Source organism: Protopterus annectens, chromosome 14.part0, assembly GCF_019279795.1.
Source record: "Protopterus annectens isolate FY-2018-M chromosome 14.part0, PAN1.0, whole genome shotgun sequence".
In the NCBI taxonomy this organism is placed as follows: Eukaryota; Metazoa; Chordata; order Ceratodontiformes; family Protopteridae; genus Protopterus; species Protopterus annectens.
In genome coordinates, this window is record NC_056748.1 from 406,831,434 (window position 1) to 406,851,324 (window position 19,891).

The 19,891-nt window shown below is 37.4% G+C and overlaps 1 protein-coding gene across 1 annotated transcript in view; it reads right to left on the bottom strand.

Annotated features, from left to right (window-relative positions):
* Nucleotides 1-19,891, bottom strand: part of DOCK1 (dedicator of cytokinesis 1) — a gene marked incomplete in the record, with an annotated part of 4,741,214 nt that overhangs the window by 2,708,940 nt on the left and 2,012,383 nt on the right.

Genomic DNA, 19,891 nt, shown 5'->3' on the forward strand with positions numbered 1-19,891 from the left:
CACTCAGTATACCATGTATCATATGTAATAAACTAAACTCATAATGCAAGCAGATCACTCTGGTTCTGTTGTGATGTAAGCTCTTTTGTAATGTTACGCTCAGACACCAGCCTGTGCAAAATGACCTTCTGGTGTCACCACCGATTAATAAGACAATGGCCTGCCTCACCTGCACACCCCCTTTTCCCCTCCCCAGCAAAGGGTTGACTTGGCTAACACTACTCATTCCTCTCCTCTGTCCACCAGATCCAGCATTTCACCCATATGTTGAATGTTTTTGCAATTTTTCTAAGCAAAGATATATATATATATATATATATATATATATATATATATATATATATATATATATATATATATATATATATATATATATATATATATCTATATATGTGTGTGTGTGTATATATATATATATACATATATAGACACATACATATTTATATATATATATAAGGAGGGGGAAGGCTGATTGCCCTTCCCCATCAGGTTCCTTCTTGTACATTCTGTTTTGCTTTTCAGGGTCCCTCTCTCTCTCTCAGTACACTGTATTTTATACTGGGCTAATGCTATTGCTGGTGAGGACACGTGGAATCACTACCATGGTTTGATGAGCAAGACCTTTCTGTACGATAGTGCCACAACAGAATGATGACTTCACCCCATGTGCATGCCTTTTCTAATACACCCATGGACAACAGTGAGCTTGTATTTTATGTTACCAGACACCTCACTTCACAAGAAGCCAGAAGACCGGCACTGATCCCCATACTTTACACACTAGAAATATAGCAGGGCATAAACTGAGTCATTACACACACCCACCTGACCAGCTCTATCAGTTTATCAGGTTCATTCTAGAATCTTGATTTCTAGAAGCATGACAGAAACAGGAGTGTCTGGTTCATAGGTTCATAGATTAGTACTAAGCTAACTGCCCTTGCGAGCCATTTTAAGCTTAGCCAATTATCCCTTGTGAGACTCAAACCCTGCACCTTGTGTTTGTAAGGCAAACACCTTAAACATTAGGCCACCCTCCTTTTTCAAAATTTGGTACTAATTTAAGTAGAAGCTTGTTTGAATATTTTACAGTAATGATATTGATAGTGTGTTAACTCCAGTTTACTAATTAATCTATTTGTACTACATTCACTGTTAACGTGCTGGAAATAACTTTTCAGTTTATAACAGTAATCCTTTTTTTGGTGCTGTAAGTTATTGTATTATATACTGGACACTGAATCGTATGTTGATGCTTTGAAATAAGCACTTTAACAAATGTAAAGAATTGAAGTTTGCAGTAATTCATTTGAGAACCATGTCTCTGTTAACTCTTTCTATATAAAAAAAAATATATATATATATATATATATATATATATATATATATATATATATATATATATCATCATCATCTTCTTTCGGCTGTTCCTGTTAGGGGTCGCCACAGCGGATCACCTGTTTCCATTTCTTCCTGTCCTCTGCATCTTGCTCTGTCACACCAACCACCTGCATGTCCTCTCTAACTACATCCATAAACCTTATCTTAGGCCTTCCTCTTTTCCTGTTACCTGGTAGCTCCATCCTTAGCATCTTTTTCCCAATATACTCCGCATCCCTTCTCAGCACATGTCCAAAGCAACATAATCTTGCCTCTCTGGCTTTGTCTCCAAACCTTCCAACCTGGGCTGACCCTCTAATATACTTATTCCTAATCCTGTCCACCCTCGTCACACTCCGTGCAAACCTTAACATCTTTAGCTCTGCCACATCCAGCTCAAACACCTGCCTTTTTGTCAACGCCACTGTCTCCACCCCATATAACATAGCTGGTCTCACTACCCTCTTGTAGACCTTCCCTTTCACTCTTACAGGTACTCATCTGTCACAAATCACTCCTGACACTCTTCTACACCCACTCCATCCTGCCTGTACTCTCTTCTTCACCTCTCTTCCACACTCACCATTACTCTGAACTATTGACACCAAGTATTTAAACTCATCCACCTTCGCCACCTCTACTCCTTGCATCCTCACCATTCCTCTATCCTCCCTCTCATTCACACACATATATTCTGTCTTAGTCCTGCTGACCTTCATTCCTCTTCTCTCTAGAGCATATCTCCATCTCTCCAGGGTCTCCTCCACCTGTTCCCTACTCTCACTACAGATCACAATGTCATCTGCAAACATCATAGTCCATGGGGACTCCTGTCTGATCTCGTCTGTCAACCTGTCCATCACCATATATGTATCTATCTTCCATATGACCAAAGCAAATATCGGATTGCAAACAATGCTGTCTTGCCCTCTTAATAAACTGAGTGGTTGCCTGCTTGGGGTCTTCTAGGTTGACTATGCCTTTCAATCAAGCTGCATTGCACATAGAAAGGTAAACTTCATATATGAGCCCAAGTAAAGTAGCTCCCCTTAAACAGGACAACAACAGTCACAAAACTTAAATTTTATGAGATTTGGCTGTTTTTCAGTCTTTTACTCCATTTACCACTGCTTACACCATCAGCCTTTGTATAGTCTGATCTAAAAGCTGCAGCAACAACATGACAAAATATGACCAGACTTCCAGATCAATTTTCTTTAATGGTAAACAAATTACTATACAATCAGCACATGAAATGATGAAATAAAGACTGTGAATTTAATGGAACAACACATTCAGACTGCAAGAAAAGCCTGATTTTACCACTGCAAGTCACTATTCACTATTGCAAGCTGGAATATACCATTAAATGGCAAAATAGAGAAAACTTCATATACACAAAAATATAAAATATAATAACTTAGAAAGTGACAACACAACCACAGAAGATGAAAGATGCATAAATACAAGTAGAGAAAGCCACTATCCTTTTAAATGGAGTGATAATTCTGAACTTTCCAAGTTACCTGTGACGAAAGTAGATACTGCCAGCCCAGCTAGATGGAATTTTGTAAATAACTGTATGTCATTTGGTGAATATCAAAATGATTTGTGTAAGATGCTTGTGGTACAAATGTATTAGAACTGTATGTCATGTATATATCAAACTTGTTTGTACAGACGTGTGTTGAAAAAGAAGTTTGCAAAGTGCTTGAAATGTATCCACAGTGTACCCTACTGGAACAAAACAAAAATGTATATGCACTATTGTAACTGTTTAAATGTATATATTTTAACAGTGGAAACTGGAACACAAGAGGTTCAGTCCAGTAAAACTTCAGAAAAATAGCTGGAATTAAATTAATTTATGGATACACAATAAAAAATATATATCTTTCAGTTTCATTGCAGCAAGTAGACACAATGTCTAAAACTAGGGAGTTTTCTGTATTGTCTTTATGGTGAAATAATTACTAGTTTTGAATATGAAGGAATGTTAATTGTTTTATGGCTTCCAGCATCTGCCAAAGATCTGAGGTCTATGTATTTTCACAGGTAGATGCTAAATACTGTTAGTTTCCAGCAGTGGGGTTTCATCTGGGATAGAGTCAGATGACAAGAAATTATGCAATTCTGCAAGCTATCCCAGCAGTAATATTTGAGATATTAATTTAAGAAGTCTCTTAGAGAGAGACAGCATTATGTATTCCATGTCTTGGACCTGGCAACTAGGAGATCCATTCACCACATCTGCCTTGCTCTTCTTAAGTAAGTAGGGTATAGTAATTCTCTTATATTCAGTCACAAATATAGTGAGGCATAGTTTAAATGTTTTTCTTTCTTTGAGACTTTCCTGCAATGTTGTTTTAAATATTTCCTGTGGTTTTTAAATCTGATGTCATTGTAATTATATGCTGAGCACTCTCTTGTTTTTTATTATGCATTATTAAATATATTTAAACATTTCTTTGTGGCTGATCTGTGTAGAGATATTTAAGTTCTGAGGGTACCTTCATATTTATTTGGTGACACTGTGTGGGTCACTCCTAATAGTCTTGCTCTTGATCAAACTACCATTTGTACTAATATTAACATTACACAGTAAGATTGGACACCCTTTGTTAAGGGCCTCAAAGTAGCTGATAATGAGCTGACTGGTGGCAATGATAAATACCTTATAGTCTTGGCAAAAGGGGGCACAGCTAGTCAACCTGTGCCATCATTTCATGTGTGTGTAAATCAAACCTCAGAGTGTGCGTGTCAGCTACCTGGGCAGGGACACAAAGCACTGGTTGGACAGAGAGGGTGCTGGAGGTCTTGGCTTGCCCACTCAGCTGAGATCTCAACCCTACAGCTGTGCTAGTGGGGAGTCTTATTGGGGATCTGGAGAAACCAGCCCCCACAATGACTGTGGTTTCTGTGTGCTCTTAAGGGAAACTGCACTTGATGCAGAAAGCTGCATTTGGAAATACTGTGTGTGTAGCCTTGTCATCTCTCAGTGTACATCCCCCACTGTTGCCAGTGGTGAGGACTGAAGCTACTGGATTACTGGGCCAGTGATGGGGTTGTCATATTACCCACCAGTCCCATTTGCACAGATATGCTGATTTTTTTTGTCATGGTGTCCAATTTCCAGCACATTATACCATGATTTTTGATTCTTTCTTCAAGGTGGTGGCAAAACCTTGGAAGCAAAATGTACAGAAATTCTAATAGCTTTATTTCAATTTTACCAAAGAAAGGTAGCCATCCAAACTGTAACGTGCATTCTTTTCACCTGGCACAAAACAGTGCATTTAAGGTGTTTAAGTAAATTAATGTCACTAAAGAACAGTGGTCTGACTTGGGTGTCATTAAGTTTTATCAGAACTGTAAGCCTAAAAAGAACTTGACATATATTTGCTATTTAGTTTTCATTAAAAACCACAACTCACAGGAATCTATTACTACCTATTTGACTAATATAATGCATAAACCTACAACTGTGAATCTAAACTGACACAGGAAAAGCTGTGAGCAGTATTAACTAGTATTCAAATGAAAGAATTGGCAGAATATTTAGATAAATCTATGAATCTTGTGGTCACTGGTACTGAACAGGGTAATGCTGTGATGCTAAGGCCATGTACATTGTGAGAAATGTTTCAAACATGCCTGTAAAGAAAACCACTGCTATACCAGAGTGTGATGAATCCATTAAAACTGATAAATGTTCAAATCAACAACTGCCATTTTACTCAATGTGTATGTCTTACCCGCACAAGAAGCCTTACTCAGCTTTTAAAGGAGTGGATGAAGTGTGGATAGTATAATCATTTTTCTCAAGTATGCACATCCAGAAAGGAAAGAAAGCATGTTTTCCAGTGACTGATGCAAACAAAATAGATTACTGCGTAGTCACCAACTTAAAATTTTTTGTGAGAGTATTACTATGTTGACAGTGTCAGCAGGTTTTTCTTAACTAGATATAGTAAAAGCAGAGCTGTCAATGTAAAAAAAAAAAAAAAAAAAAAGAGTTGAAAAGCCATGTATAAATTTTACTTTTATCACAATTAATCTGAATTGCCGAGCTGAATGTAATGTATTTACTGATAGTGCAATCAAAGAAATGAGCATGAGAAATTTGTCTGAGTGAAAAACTTCATCACCAACTTAATCTGGTCATAAACCCAACCTAATGAATCAGGTTGAACTGTGCTGTGTGAATACAAGTACAGTTTACAACTTCACATCATGTCAATAAAGCAACTTAATATAGATGGGAAGGTCTACTTGTGAACATTTCAATATAATAAAATAAATTCATAGCATATAGATGCAAGTACTGGACAAACAAAATGTGGAGTGCACAAGTAGTGAAGGTAGGGGAACAGGGACCACACAAACCAAAGTCCAAACAATAAATCCAATTTGACAGCAAAAACAGACCAAATGCAGTCAATCACTTTTGTCTTTAGCAAAGACTTCTTCAGAACTACTTGACATGTTTATCTCCAACCTTAAATAATCCCAATACGTCATGTGATCAACATGTGATCAAACATTCACATGACTCAACTTTAGTTTAGTAAACACAATGATTAAAAAGCAACAAGAATTATTAATATCAATTTAAATTGCATGAAAATGAACATAAGTATAACAATAAAAATTAAAAATAAAAATGTCCCGAACAAAAATGGTAAAAAAATCAATGTTACAGCAACAAATGTATGAGTAACATGACAATCAGCCCTCAAGACTTTTTAGCTTTACTATAGGTGTAAGAGAAAATGCATTCATTCAAACCAAGGAGGGTAATGACATCACACACACAAGAATCCATATGAGCTTTTTCTTGAGAAGTTCATCAGTGTAAAAGCCCCTTGGGTCTGGTTCCAAGAAATCAATCACCACAAATTTAAAAAGGTGACCAGGATAGGCAGAAATATGTCTGTACAGTGTGTTGTCTTACCTTTCTTTTTTTCATTGAGATGTTCATATATTCTCTCTTTCAAAGCTCGACAGTCTTGCCAATGTAAAAAGCTTTACACTGTTGGCAAAGTGCACCATAAACCACTCCCCTGGATAAACAAAATATTTTTTCACCTCAAATTTCTTGTCTAATGAAAAAAGACTCGCAACAGAGTATATGCTGACAGTAGTACAGTGGTTACATTTATACGTACCTTTTGGTCTATTGGTACTAAGATCAGACACTCCCCCCCCCCCCCGTTTGAATGAATGTTGTTCTATTCCACCTATATTAAAGTTAAAAAGTCTTGAGGGCTGATTATGTCATGTTACTCGTACATTTGTTGCTGTAGGATTGACTTTTTTTTTACCATTTTTGTTCTCGACATTTTTATTTTTTATTGTTATACTTATGTTCATTTTCCATGCAATTTAAACTGATATTAACAATTCTTGTTGAAGTTTTGTAATAAATGTGTTTACTAAACTAAAGTTGAATCATGAGAATGTCTGATCACATGTTGATCACATGAAGCATTAGGATTATTTAAGGTTGGAGATAACCATGTCAAGCAGTTCTGAAGAAGTCTTTGCTAAAGATGAAAGTGCTTGACTGCATTTGGTCTGTTTTTGCTATCAATAAATTGGATTTGTGGTTTGGACTTTGGTTTGTGTGGTCCCCGGGCCCCTACCTTCACTACTTGTGGTTCTTGTTTTTTGTTTTCTTTTGGACTTGAAAATGTGCAGTGCAGTCAGATATGATGATTCACAGACTTGTACAGCCAATTATTTGCATAGTCACAGAGTGGCAAAGAATGAGAGTAATACGTACATGATGTACAAGATTCTCACATTCACAGAAGCAATAACTCATATATTCATGTGAAGCCCCAAAACCAAAATGCAGGATGCACTGAAGGCAGATCACAGAGTAAAACAAAAAAACTGCCATCAACTGTTAAATGTGGATGTTATTAAACAATATGCAGGCATTCACAGTCATTGGCAACTTAACTCTGTCTATCATAATAAAAATTATTTTAAGATACAATAGTTAAAAATGTGGTGCTCACAGGATGGCCAGAAGACAAGTAAAAAGTTCCAAAGTTCTATTATTGCCATTTTTTTTGGGGGGGGGGGGCAGACAGTTTAAGCCCTGATTATGAGACCCAAGCAACTTGGATTTGAAAAAGTAACGCTAATCACTGATGACTCAATAAGAGTGGCAGGGACAGTCACAGTTTTGCTCTCTTGCCCAACTCATTAACAGGATCGTGTTTCCAAGATAAGAGTAACAATGTATGTTGAAGAACAAGGGCTCTTGGCCAGAGGTGCGTGTATGCATGATGTAATGCACTATGTGTACTAGGTACGACAATGGACAGGACCTATCAAAAACGGCCTTTGTAATTGTCTTGATAGCATTTTTTATGATGCTCCCTCTGACAACCTGGTTGCTTACACGCACATTTTTTCCCACTTACACAGCCACTATTTGTGGATGGAAGTCAGACAATGTTTGGAGATATTGAAGCAGAAGATTTAAGAAGGGTGCCAAGAAATGGAAGATGCCAAATGGGCTAAAGCATGAACAGGAACATAATACAACACAGAACAATAGTTCAATTACCAATACAAATCTACTAATCTTATCAAGTTCATAAGTGATCAGGTATGATGTTCAAATTCAATGCAATGAGGGAGTCAAACCAGCTATGTGATCAATTGCTGCTAAAGCTTCATTAAGCTGGCTATTTATGGCAGAAGATTATGGTTATGAATTGTCAAAAGACTTCACCCCATAGTTCAAATTTTGAAGTCTCCATTTGCTTGCTGTTTGCATCTGAGCAAACCACATAACTAGAAAGTGCTTCTGAGTGACACTTGAAAATAGGCTTTTTTCTAGTGCATTTACCAGAATTATAAAATGAAACAAAATAATCACACTTGGGCATTTAACTGTACAGAAAAGGCACATGACAAATATTTGGCTTGCAATATCTTATCAAATCAAAGTATGGCAAAAAAAAAAATCAAATCTGTAGCTTGTTACACAAAAGCAGCAAAATGACCATATGACACCTTATGAAGTATCAGACAGATCAGAGAGTAAAGCAGCTGTTGATATACTTCAATTTAAACAATAATCAGTATCACATTTGTGTTCACTATTTTCCAGGCACACAAAGACTGTCAAACAGGAAGATATTGCTTGGTAATCAGTTATCTCACTTACAAAATCTATTTTTAATGCCACTGGATCCATGATGTACTCGGTCTCTGAAACTCGTCCACAGTTTGATAGTAAAGGTGTTTTTTTTTTTTTTTTTAACAAAATTACGAATTTCAGCACATTACTTCTCCACCAAGGTATTTCCAGTCTCACAGTCAAGTAGTATCTTACCTCTCAACCCTTAGCCTTCAAAATCCTAGAAGGGTACCACAAAAATCATAGAACTCAATCTGTGCAAGCATACATTTGTGGAGGACATAGTGAGCAAATCTGTCCTCTTGGGATTACAACATATAAAAGTAGGACTCTTGTGGTGCTAAAAGGTATGCATATACATAGAGATATAAACCCCTCCTAGGGATTCCTTTTAGATCTCACAATACAGTTGCAGTAGGAGAGAATGCAGAAAACGATAGCTATGAAAGAGCCATGGTTGTTCCATATTGGACTAGGGCAAATTAAGTTATTAATATAGTAGAAAAGAATGGGGCCGTTTTGAAAAGTAATCCATCCCTGTGGTTCATTGCAGGACCTAAGCCCTTATTTGTTTTTAAAACAGGTATAAACTTCAAAAAATTGTTTGAGAGAAAGTTTAGAGGATATGGTAACCTCAAACAAGGTACCACAAGGTGTGGGTCATGTTCCCAATGTAGATATATTTGTGATAAGATTAATATAACATTACATAACACTTTAAAATCTAAAGTTTGATTTGGCAAAGGAAATTGCCAGACAAAAGGTGTTGTGTATTTGGCAATGTGTAAATCCTGTCCCGCGTTCTACATTGGAAAGACCGAGAGATGCTTGAGGGACAAGATTTATGAAAACATTTATCAAATATCCACACGCAACAACACTAATGCACTTTTTAACCATTCAGAAGGATGCACCAATTTTAATGGTTTTACATTTGCTATTTTAGAAAAAGCATTGCCCAACCCTAGAGGAGGTGACTATAGAAGTTACATAAAAGCAAGAGAGACAAAAAGACAGATAAGGTTACAAAAGCCTGTCACAGCCCAGGTTTAAATGAAAATTTCCCTTAAACCCATCTTGGTTCACAAAGCTACATTTCATTAAATTAAATTCAATGACTGACATAGTCATAGATATGCTGATTAAATTAATAGGATAAAAAACTTTTCTGTTTTAACATTTTTATATATGATTTTACATGAGTTTATTGGTAGAAGTGTTTTTTTCTTATTTATTATTAATTAATTTGTGACATCATTTTGTGTGTGTTTAAATAGGTTCAAATGAAACGAGTGTTGATTCGGATGAAATCCTCAGTCAGTGGATGAAAGCACTCAATCCGATGGTTTTCCAGTTTTACTATTAAAGTGGATTTTATTGCTGAATTCTTTGGTTGCTGCTACTTGTGTTCGACTACATAAGAAAACCTTTTCAGGATTTCCTGACTGCTGAGTGTGTGTGTTTTGTACTAGTGGTTTTGGTCAACACCGGTCACTCCATTTTGTACATTTATTTATGCATATACATAGATGGCATAGTGCAGTAAGGATATATTTTTCTAGTGTACGTTACACACACACACACACACCTACACTGTACAAAGCAGACAAGTGACTGCTAATACACTTGCAATCAGCAACCACTAAAAGTTCAAATTTGCAACATATAAACATTTCACTGAGTAAGAAACTTGTAGTCAAGTCCATGCTATTACAGAGCATGCATGTATAAACTCAGGCACACACAGACACACAATGAATAAATGCACACATAATAGGCATGGCAATATGTTTTAGCTCACTACAAGGATACATACAATGAACGCTATTATTTTTCCATCACCACCACCATCCCACCCCAGAAACAGTTCCTGCATCATCCAAACCAATTTTAAGACACACAAAACATATTAGCATTATGTTCAAAACATTATTGCCACATCCATTTCCTTGAAGATTTCAACCACGTAGCCCAATAATCAGGGACAGAGGCTCAGGGAAAGATTTTTAAATACTGCCCAGGGACCTATATATATCCTGTGACTTAAATAGGACATGCGGGAGGGACAGATTTATCAGCCAGTGACTGACATGTCTTTGAAACAGGCTACCAATTCACGTGAAACATAACACCTCTATGAAACTGTTCAAGAGGAACCTGGACAAGTGGATGTGGCATGTTAAATTCTTACCAGGGATAGCACCCACAACCTTTCTGGACATGGGAAGTCATCACTAAATGCAATCTTGGGTACTAACTAGCATTTTCATGGTGTTACATTGGGATGAAACAGCTAGGCTTAAAATGACATCTGGGTTGATAGCCTAGTAATCTCCTATGATCTTATGATCCTTATATACTTATAAAGCTATCAGGACAGCAAGGTTTGCATTAGCATACATTTTCTGATGGGTATGAAGCATAATTCAATTAAGTTTGTGTTAGCATGCATTTTTCAGAAGGATATAAAGTCTGAAACTCAAATGTCCATCATTTAGTGACTAATCCTCAATGATTTCCAGAAAATCACAAATTATACCAGGAAGAGACCCAAAAGATGACAAAGTCAAGCACAATTCAGAGCTATGACATGAAATCTGAAACTCAACCTTTCATTATTTGATTGTGATCCCCAAACATTTACCAGAAAAAACAAATTTTACAAGGAATGCCAATCTTGTTTCATAAAGTGCTTTGATATTGGACTCCCTGCTTTGTCACACAGCCTAGCTCACAGTAACAGAAGACAGCAGCAACTCCATTCCAGACTGATTACTGTACACACCTGTTTAGCAACAGACACAATACACATGAAAGATTAAAAAAGACAACTAGGAGGGTTAAACTTCAGTATTTGAGGATGTACCTAGTTTTGTGTGCCTGTACTAATTTGACAGGGTCTGAGGGTGTTTTTTTTTTTTTTTTTGCTTGTTTGAGGGTTTTCATTAAAATGAAAAGTCTTGTAAAATGTGGCAAAGGTTCAAATGGATAGAAGAAAAAACTGTGAAAAGGATCAACCTGCAAAATATTAGTAGGTGCATGTATCACAAAAGCTGGAAACAGACATTTTTAAAAGCTGTCAAATACAATAGGTAGACAATGACTTATCTTAATGGCAAAACTTTCTATATTAACTTGGAATGTGAATGGTCTCACAGGTATAGATAAAAAGTTAAGAATATTTAATTATATTAAGAAATGCAGAGTGCAAATAGCAATGCTGTATGGGACATATTTGGAAAGAAATAAACATGTGAATTTGACAAAGAAAGGATATCACGATGGATATTCAGCAGAATATTGGGGACAAAGGAAAAGAGAAGTACTTATATTAATTGCATGGGGAACTACAATACTGACAGAAAAAGAAAAAAATGATAATAATAGTAGATGTGTGGGAGTAAGGGGCTAACTGGCAAGGGATGAAGATTATACTGGCATGTATTTATATTCCACCTAAAACTGTTATTATGGAGCATAAGAAATTCTTGGGAGAAAATTGTCTTTCAGCAGGAAATATTAAACATATTATTCCCCAAGGTACAATAACTGGGCAAGACAAGACAAGAAATATTTCAGAGGAACTTGTGCATTTAATTGAGAGCTTTGACACACATCCAATAACTATTTGAGATAGTTAGCCAATAATAACCAAGATAAAAATACAGGGTAATGAAGTAAAAATGAGACACTGGCACTTCCCTACCGGGTTCCTATCACATCATCGAACATATAGATTGTCGAATGCCTAAACATCAACACCTAAATGTCGAACGCTGAAAATCATGAACGGTCAATTATGCAACTTTTTTCCCGAAGGAAAGTATTTGCTTGGCCGTCATCAGAGATTTGCCCTTTTCCCCAATGTAGAACGATCTCAGAGTTTAGTTAGGGGGGTGGGGGGTGAAGCCTCCCACTTGGTTAGGGTTTTAAAGTTTTTTTTTTTTTTTGGGCAAGCAAATTTTTTCACGGGGAAGAAATTAGTGTAATTGGCCGTTCGCTGTTTTCAGTGATCGACATTTAGGTGTCGACATTTAGGTGTTTGACATTGTAATATTATATGCTCCCCACCTACCTGTTAAAAAAAGAAGAATTTAGGGAATGGGTACTGGAAATATTCAAACATTATTAGTGAAGATAAAAAGTATTCCAGAACTTATAACTAGTGAGTGGGATAACATGAAAATGGTGTTTAAAAATAAGGTAGAAATAAAAAATAGACATGTCATTAAGAAGTACCCAAAATTATTTATAGAGGCTGAAAAGGTAAAAGTATTGCAGAATAAGGAGAATCTCACAGAAGAAAAAGAAGTACAACTGCATAGTGCTAAACAGAAAATAAGGGATTACGTGGATAATATACAAAAGTTTGGAAAACTTGCTTAACTGTTTTTTACTATAACTGCAGAACACAAAAGCTTTTAGCACAATAACTTAAGCAACAGAAACTAGAAAGGGTTGCTGCCAAACCTAGCAAGCCTATAACAAGAAAAATAATAAGAAATCCAGTAGAGATATTACAGCTATTTCAGTCGGACTGTCACACAACGTATTGCATCATTTTGAAAAAGCATTCAGGCTGTCTTATTTTTCATTTTTTACTTCCAGTTGTACTGTATTATTGGTCTTATCAAAAGACAGGATACTACAGTGCAGCTAAAAGGCACATGGTGAGTGGTCTGACTCAGACTTTACTTCAACAAGCTCCTTTCTCTCATTGGCTCTACAACTAAACCAATGAAAAGCAAAAATGAGAGATGTCACAGGAAAATCAGAGCAGCACAGCAAGTAGTAAAAGGAGGTGGGCGGGCTAAAATTGGAAAGCTCTGCTTAAAGCATGGAAATTAGGACATATGGAGAGAGCTATCAAAACAGTGCTGCCAGCTCTAAACACGACTATATCCTTAGTTATCTTGAACATAAAAAAATCTACTACAACCCATAGGACTTGCATCTTCACAACTGTTGTACTGATGGAGAATGAAAACGCAGTTGCTAACATTTTCTGTTTTACTTCGACAAAGAAAATACAAAATGCGCAACTGGCTTGGCAGAAGGCTCTTCAAAACCAGTACTACTAATACTACTAACAATTCCATACTAATACTGTCATTCAGGCAACACATTGCCTATATTTAGAAAGCAAGAGATTGTCAGACCTTTACATCCATTCAACAGACACACAGAACAAGTGGAAGTTTCACACATGAAAACACCCTTAGTTATTACACTGTCAAGAAAACAGAATGGTCTGACAGGAAACAGTTGCAGTGGACCGAAATGTTCGCATTGCAGAAACAATGAAGTGAATGGAAAGCTACTAATAAAAAGCATCTGAGTCAGGAAGTGCTAAAACTCTTAGACAGTGTCTAAATGTAAGTGGTAAACTTACCCCTGTAACAATGTTGTACCACCTAAAGCCTTGGCTTCAGAATTTGACACAGGTGATATTTCTGATGCTGACCCATCACTAAATGTATTTGTTGATCCTACTATAACATACATTTAACATTTGTTAACCGGGAAAGTCCGACTTGGAATGAAGCCAATTTTCAGAGGAGGCCTGGGGAAAAACACTCCAGATGCATGTCTTTGTAACATGGGATGAAATCAAAGCATCCAGAGGAAACCCACACAAATGCAAGGAGGACATACAGACTCTGCACAGAAGGCACTCCAGCAGTGGATCGAACCACAGAACCTCTTGCTGTGAGACAACGCTGCCGCTGCACCACTGCATCGTCAGTCATCTAGTAAAGACTGCCCAGTTTGGAAAAATTGATTAGAAAGCTATTCAACTCCGACTAATATGTTACACATTATGACTGCAAAATCTGAGTTAGAACCGCAAAGTCTTACTTTTTGTCTTTATGTGGCTTGCTGTTTAATATATGTTGCATCTGAATCTGTGTAACGTCCATTGTCTATAGTACTGCATAGCAGAGAATAGTGCAGTTACCTCTACAAATACAAGCATTAAAAACAAAAGATGTAATGTACAGTGCAGTATAAAATCTTTGTGGGTCTTGTACAGTTACAGTGCATGCAAAATGTCATATGATTCTGTCATGTTCCATCAGTTGCTTCCACATCAGTAAAGCAAACTGTTGATTACTTTCCCTTTCCTGGATGCTACTGTTTTCCATAAAGCTTTATTGCACCTACAAGTTGAAAATTACCCCAAAAGCATGAGTACAGTACACTGGGCTTGCATTCTTCTGGCTATCTCAAGATTCACATTTTCAACTTCTAAGAATGTTGCACACTGAAACAGGTTGATTACAGCTCTCCCACTGTGAAAACAGAAACTTTGGATGACAGCCAGCAAAAGAAATTTATATGGGCAAAATTCAGTAACTGGTTCATCACTACAATGTCCTGATGGCAACAAAGAAGAAACCTGGGGAAAGTAAGTGAAAATCAACTAGAAAAGAAGAAAAAAAAATCAGGTGGGGAAGAGCTTTGCAGCTGTTCAGCAAAAAGCAGTTCAAGTTTTATCCTCAATTCAGGAGATGGCTTCCAGTAATTTGGAGGAAAGAATAAATCAAATCATTCAGAGGTGTTTAAAATGAGAAAGACACTTGAAAAATGTATACAGTCAAATGACAAAAAGTGGGAAAGAACAGAATAAGCTTTAATTAGCTATTCAGATGAGCTGATAAACTTGCAGAAATCAGAGGCTGGAATGAATGAAAGACTGGCTGAATACAAGGCTTTTCAAGAATAACGGTGTCAAGAATAGTAGACCTAGAAGGTAGATCACACAGAGAAAAGGTAAGCTTTGCTGCACCATAGAATCTGGAAAGAATAGATTTGCATTAATTTTATAAAAGTACAAATAAGCAAATGGAATGGTATTCTATAGCAGAACTTTCTGATTGAAAAGGTACACTGTCTATGCTCCAAATCTGGCCATGTGAAAGAAGCAAATATGTATACTGGTAAAAGTTGCAGTCACATCAAGCTCTTTGTGAAAAAATTGTGGCGGAAGTTATCATCAAATGGGACACCAGCATGTTCATGAAAAAGGATTCACTGTACACAAGACAGAAGAGAAGCAAGTTTATTCCTGCAATCAGAGGATGTTGAGAGGCAGGTATGAGACTCAAACTGCTATATCTAACTGTCTTTAGAATATACATACTTTTTTGTTGCTGTTACAAAGAGTAAGTGCATTTTTAAGATGCAGGACAGGTGATGAAGGAAATAAAGTTTACCCAACAAGTTAAAGGGATTCTGCTTTTCTTTCCTCTATCAATGGCACAAGCAAATCCTTTTTCCAGTGTTCTAAAGGAAAATGAGTGAATGAAAAGAAGCTCAGGAGTTGGCTAGATTAAAAAAGAGTACCTTGGATATGAAGCAGAGATTGAGTACCCAAGACAATGATGATGGTGGCTAACAGGAATGTGAATGTAGGAAGCAGGAAAGAAACAGATAATGAACAAAATTAAGATGATACTAAGTCACAGGTTCCTCAAAGTGTGCACTGCAGCACCCTGGGGAGCCGTGGCTTTCTCACAGTGATGCTGCAAACTAATAAGCTTAGCTACAAAATAAACCGCAAACTAATAAGCTTAGTTACTAAGCTTATTAGTTTGCGGTTTATTTTGGGGCCGCTTATACTAGACTAACTGAAAGAACTCACTACAGATGGAGCAAATGCACAATGTAACCAATCAAAGAGAGTTTACAGCTGCTTCCTGTGGTGTCAAAGTGACTGCAGGAGTTAGGGAAGTTGTTGGAGCATCTCTCTGTTGATTAGGTTGGTGGGATGGAGGTGGTAGAGAGTAAGGGGGCTAATCCCATAGCCCACGGGGAATCGCTACTTCCTGTAGGCAGAGAGAAACTACTGGCTGAGGATGATGCCGGTAAAATGAAGGATATTCCCGAGATTGTACAGGATCCAGCAATAAATGCAGAAAATGAGGCCGAAAGCTGGCAAGAGCAGGGAGAAAAGGCAAAGGGGAATCCACTAAACCTACTGGATACATGCGCTGTTTGTAAGCAGAACTTTCAGAGTAAAAATCCTAAACTTTTTCCCTGCTTGCACACTTTCTGCCAGAAATGTTTATCATAACCAGAGTGGCATCTTACATTGTCTTCATCGGTCGGTCCACCAAGCCAAAGAGATGCAGCAGGGCAAGGCAGACAGAGTAAATAGTGCTGCAGCTCCCTGCCCCCACTTGACAATGCAGGTCATGTTCACTTTTGCTGATGGGGTCTCTTGCTAGGCAAAGGGAAGCTTAGTCCGGTCTCTCTCTCCTGATAGTAGCAACTCCATTTTGAAATGTTACCAGTCCCTTGCCTAGTGTTTAAAAAAATGTCACCATTATAAACCAAACTCCACTCTGTTGTCTTGTATGGATGGTGCTTTTGTTTATTTTTTGGAAGTGACAATTTGGATATTCTGTTTGTTAGCTTCTTTATTTTGGTGTTGCTATACTGCTGTGTTTCACAAGAGCACAAGTGCTTTCTGGGTACTTGATAACTGAATGGAAAGCTATGTCTGGGGACCATCACCTGATACAAAGGTTATATAGTTTGTCCCAGATGCCAGTTTTTAGATTTGTTGGACAAATTAGTGGGGCCATTCACACTCTTAATAAAAACCCAGAGAAGTACCAGAGTAATCCTGAAGCCTAATTAAACAGCATTGCTGTAGGTGCGGGTTTGCAGAAATGTCTGCCTCCTTTAATGAACAGATGGGGTCAGCTGTTGCTTTCATGAACTGGTTATATTGAACACACCGAGCAGAGTGGATAAGAGTTGTTGACCGCAGCTGTTAGCTGAGATATATAAGTATCCTGTTTATTTTCGATTATTTATACAGATTATTGTTTTTAACAATTAATATATAGCACTTTTATTTTCTGCTTTTTAGTCTTCGAGTGTATTTTATTGCTATTAACTAATCTGCACAAGTAACTGATTTGTCTGCAGTTAAAAGCATTCTGTATCTTTACAAATCTTTATCTGTTTGTGGCTTTGTCTAGTGCTACTGGCTGTAGGCTATTGTTTCTAGCTGAAGCCTCTCTTTAACTTGGCTAGATTGTGTTAATAGTCTGCTGAGTGGGGGCTGGTTCTTTTGTGTTCTTGTAAAAAAAAAAAAAAGTTGTTCTTCTGGTATTTAAGGCCTAACTTTGATAGGGTTTCTGTCTATATACACTGAGCAGAGTGGATAAGAGCTGCTGACCGCAGCTGTTAGCTGAAATATATAAGTATCCTGTTTTTTTCGATTATTTATACAGATTGTTTTTAACAATTAATATATAGCACTTTTATTGTCTGCTTATTAGTCTTTGAGTGTATTTTATTGCTATTAACTAATCTGCACAAGTAACTGATTTGTCTGCAGTTAAAAGCATTCTGTATCTTTACAAATCTTTATCTCTTTGTGGCTTTCTCTAGTGCTACTGGCTGTAGTCTATTGTTTCTAGCTGAAGCCTCTCCTTAACTTGGCTAGATTATGTTAACAGTCTGCTGAGTGGGGGCTGGTTCTTTTGTGTTCTTGTAAAAAAAAAAAAAGTTGTTCTTCTGGTATTTAAGCCCTAACTTTGATAGGGTTTCTGTCCCCTCCCGCCCAGTTGGTGTCTTGCTCTTATACTTGGTGGCTTTGCAGTTGCCCGCCCCTACTGTAAATCTGATCTGTGACACTCCTCCCAGTCTAGTGTCATTAGCTCATTCTACCTAGTACAGAGAGAACATTTGATAAGGCCTTCTGTTTCTCCTTTTTCCATTTCAAAAAAAAACATTTTTTTTTGGCTGAACCTCCTTGTCTTCTGACTGTGCTTCTCAAACATTTTGGAAATATAGAGTATATTTCAGAGGATTTATTATAACTGTAATTACCTGAATATCGCTAAAACTCAAGTGTTCTAGGTTGCACTGCATCTGAAGTGTTTGTGTGTTTTAGCTGCTTTTCTGTATATATATATATATATATATAGACTTCTCTGTTTCTTTAACTAAATAAGCTCTGCAAAGTTGTTTTATTGCATTCCTGCCTGTATTTCTGAGTTTTTTTGCACTTTTAAAGTTTGTTTTTGCTTAGTTTAACAGGTAGGCTACACACTCAAGTCCGCTAGCTGAATTAAAGCATTTACTGTGTTTCTGTACCTAATTTCTGCTACTTTGTAAAAAAAAAAAAAAAAAAAAAAAAATCCTTGTTTTAGAATAGTCCAGTCTTCAGGTATTGCTGATCTCTGGGCTGTGTCATAGTTCCTGTGTTGCCCATATCCTTATTTGGATAGGAGAAAGCTTCTTTGTTCACCAGTGAGAGTGGGGAGCTCTGAGCAGCCTATCTGTCCCTTGAGGAGTGGTTCCAGCCCAGTGACCTGTAGCTTACTGGCTGTTTTGGGCCATTTCCTATCTCTTTCTAACCCCCTGCTTTAAAGCCAGCTTTAGCGAGCTTCTGCGCTTGTAATTAAAAGTTTGTCCTGTTTGTTGCATTTACCTGTTGAGGCTACACACTCACGTGCGCTAGCCTGTGTTACATATTTATTGCATTTTTCTGCTGTTTGTTGCAAAAAAAAAAAATTATCCTCGTTTCCCATCTTTCCTGACAAATACAGGCTTTGCTGTATTCTGGACTTTTGGAAAGTTCCTGTGTTGCCCATTTCCTTTCTTGGATAAAGGGAGGCTTCTTTGTTCACCAGTGGCAGTGGGGAGCTTGGAGCAGCCTATCTATCCCTGGAGGAGTGTTCCCAATACAAGAATCTAGTAGTCTATTGGCCGTTTTGGGCCAATTTCTAGCTCTTTCAAGTCCCCCTGTATAAAACCCACGTTGGCGCAGTTTTTGCGCTCGTTACTGCTCAGCCAAGCTCCTTGTGGTCCTGCAAAGTGGTGCTAGCAGCAGAGAGGCTAAAAGAGTGACTGCTAACCTGATAAAAGTGTTTGTTTTCCTGTTACGACCTGGGCGACTGTCTGATCTAGCTAAACTGCGAGTATTTCTGCTTCTTGAACTGTTTTAAACTGTTTAAAGTTGTTTTTGCACCTGCACTTTAAAAGTTTGTCCTGTTTGTTGCATTCACCTGTTGAGGCTACACACTCAAGTGTGCTAGCCTGTGTTACATATTTATTGCATTTTCCTGCTGTTTGTTGCAAAAAAGAAAAAAAAATTTCCTGGTTTCCCGTCTTTCCTGACCTAGAGCAGTCCAAATACAGGCTTTGCTACTGTATTCTGGACTTTTGGAAAGTTCCTGTGTTGCCCATTTCCTTTCTTGGATAAAGGGAGGCTTCTTTGTTCACCAGTGGCAGTGGGGAGCTTGGAGAACCCTATCTATCCCTGGAGGAGTGTTCCCAGCACAAGTATCTGGTAGTGTATTGGCCGTTTTGGGCCAATTTCTAGCT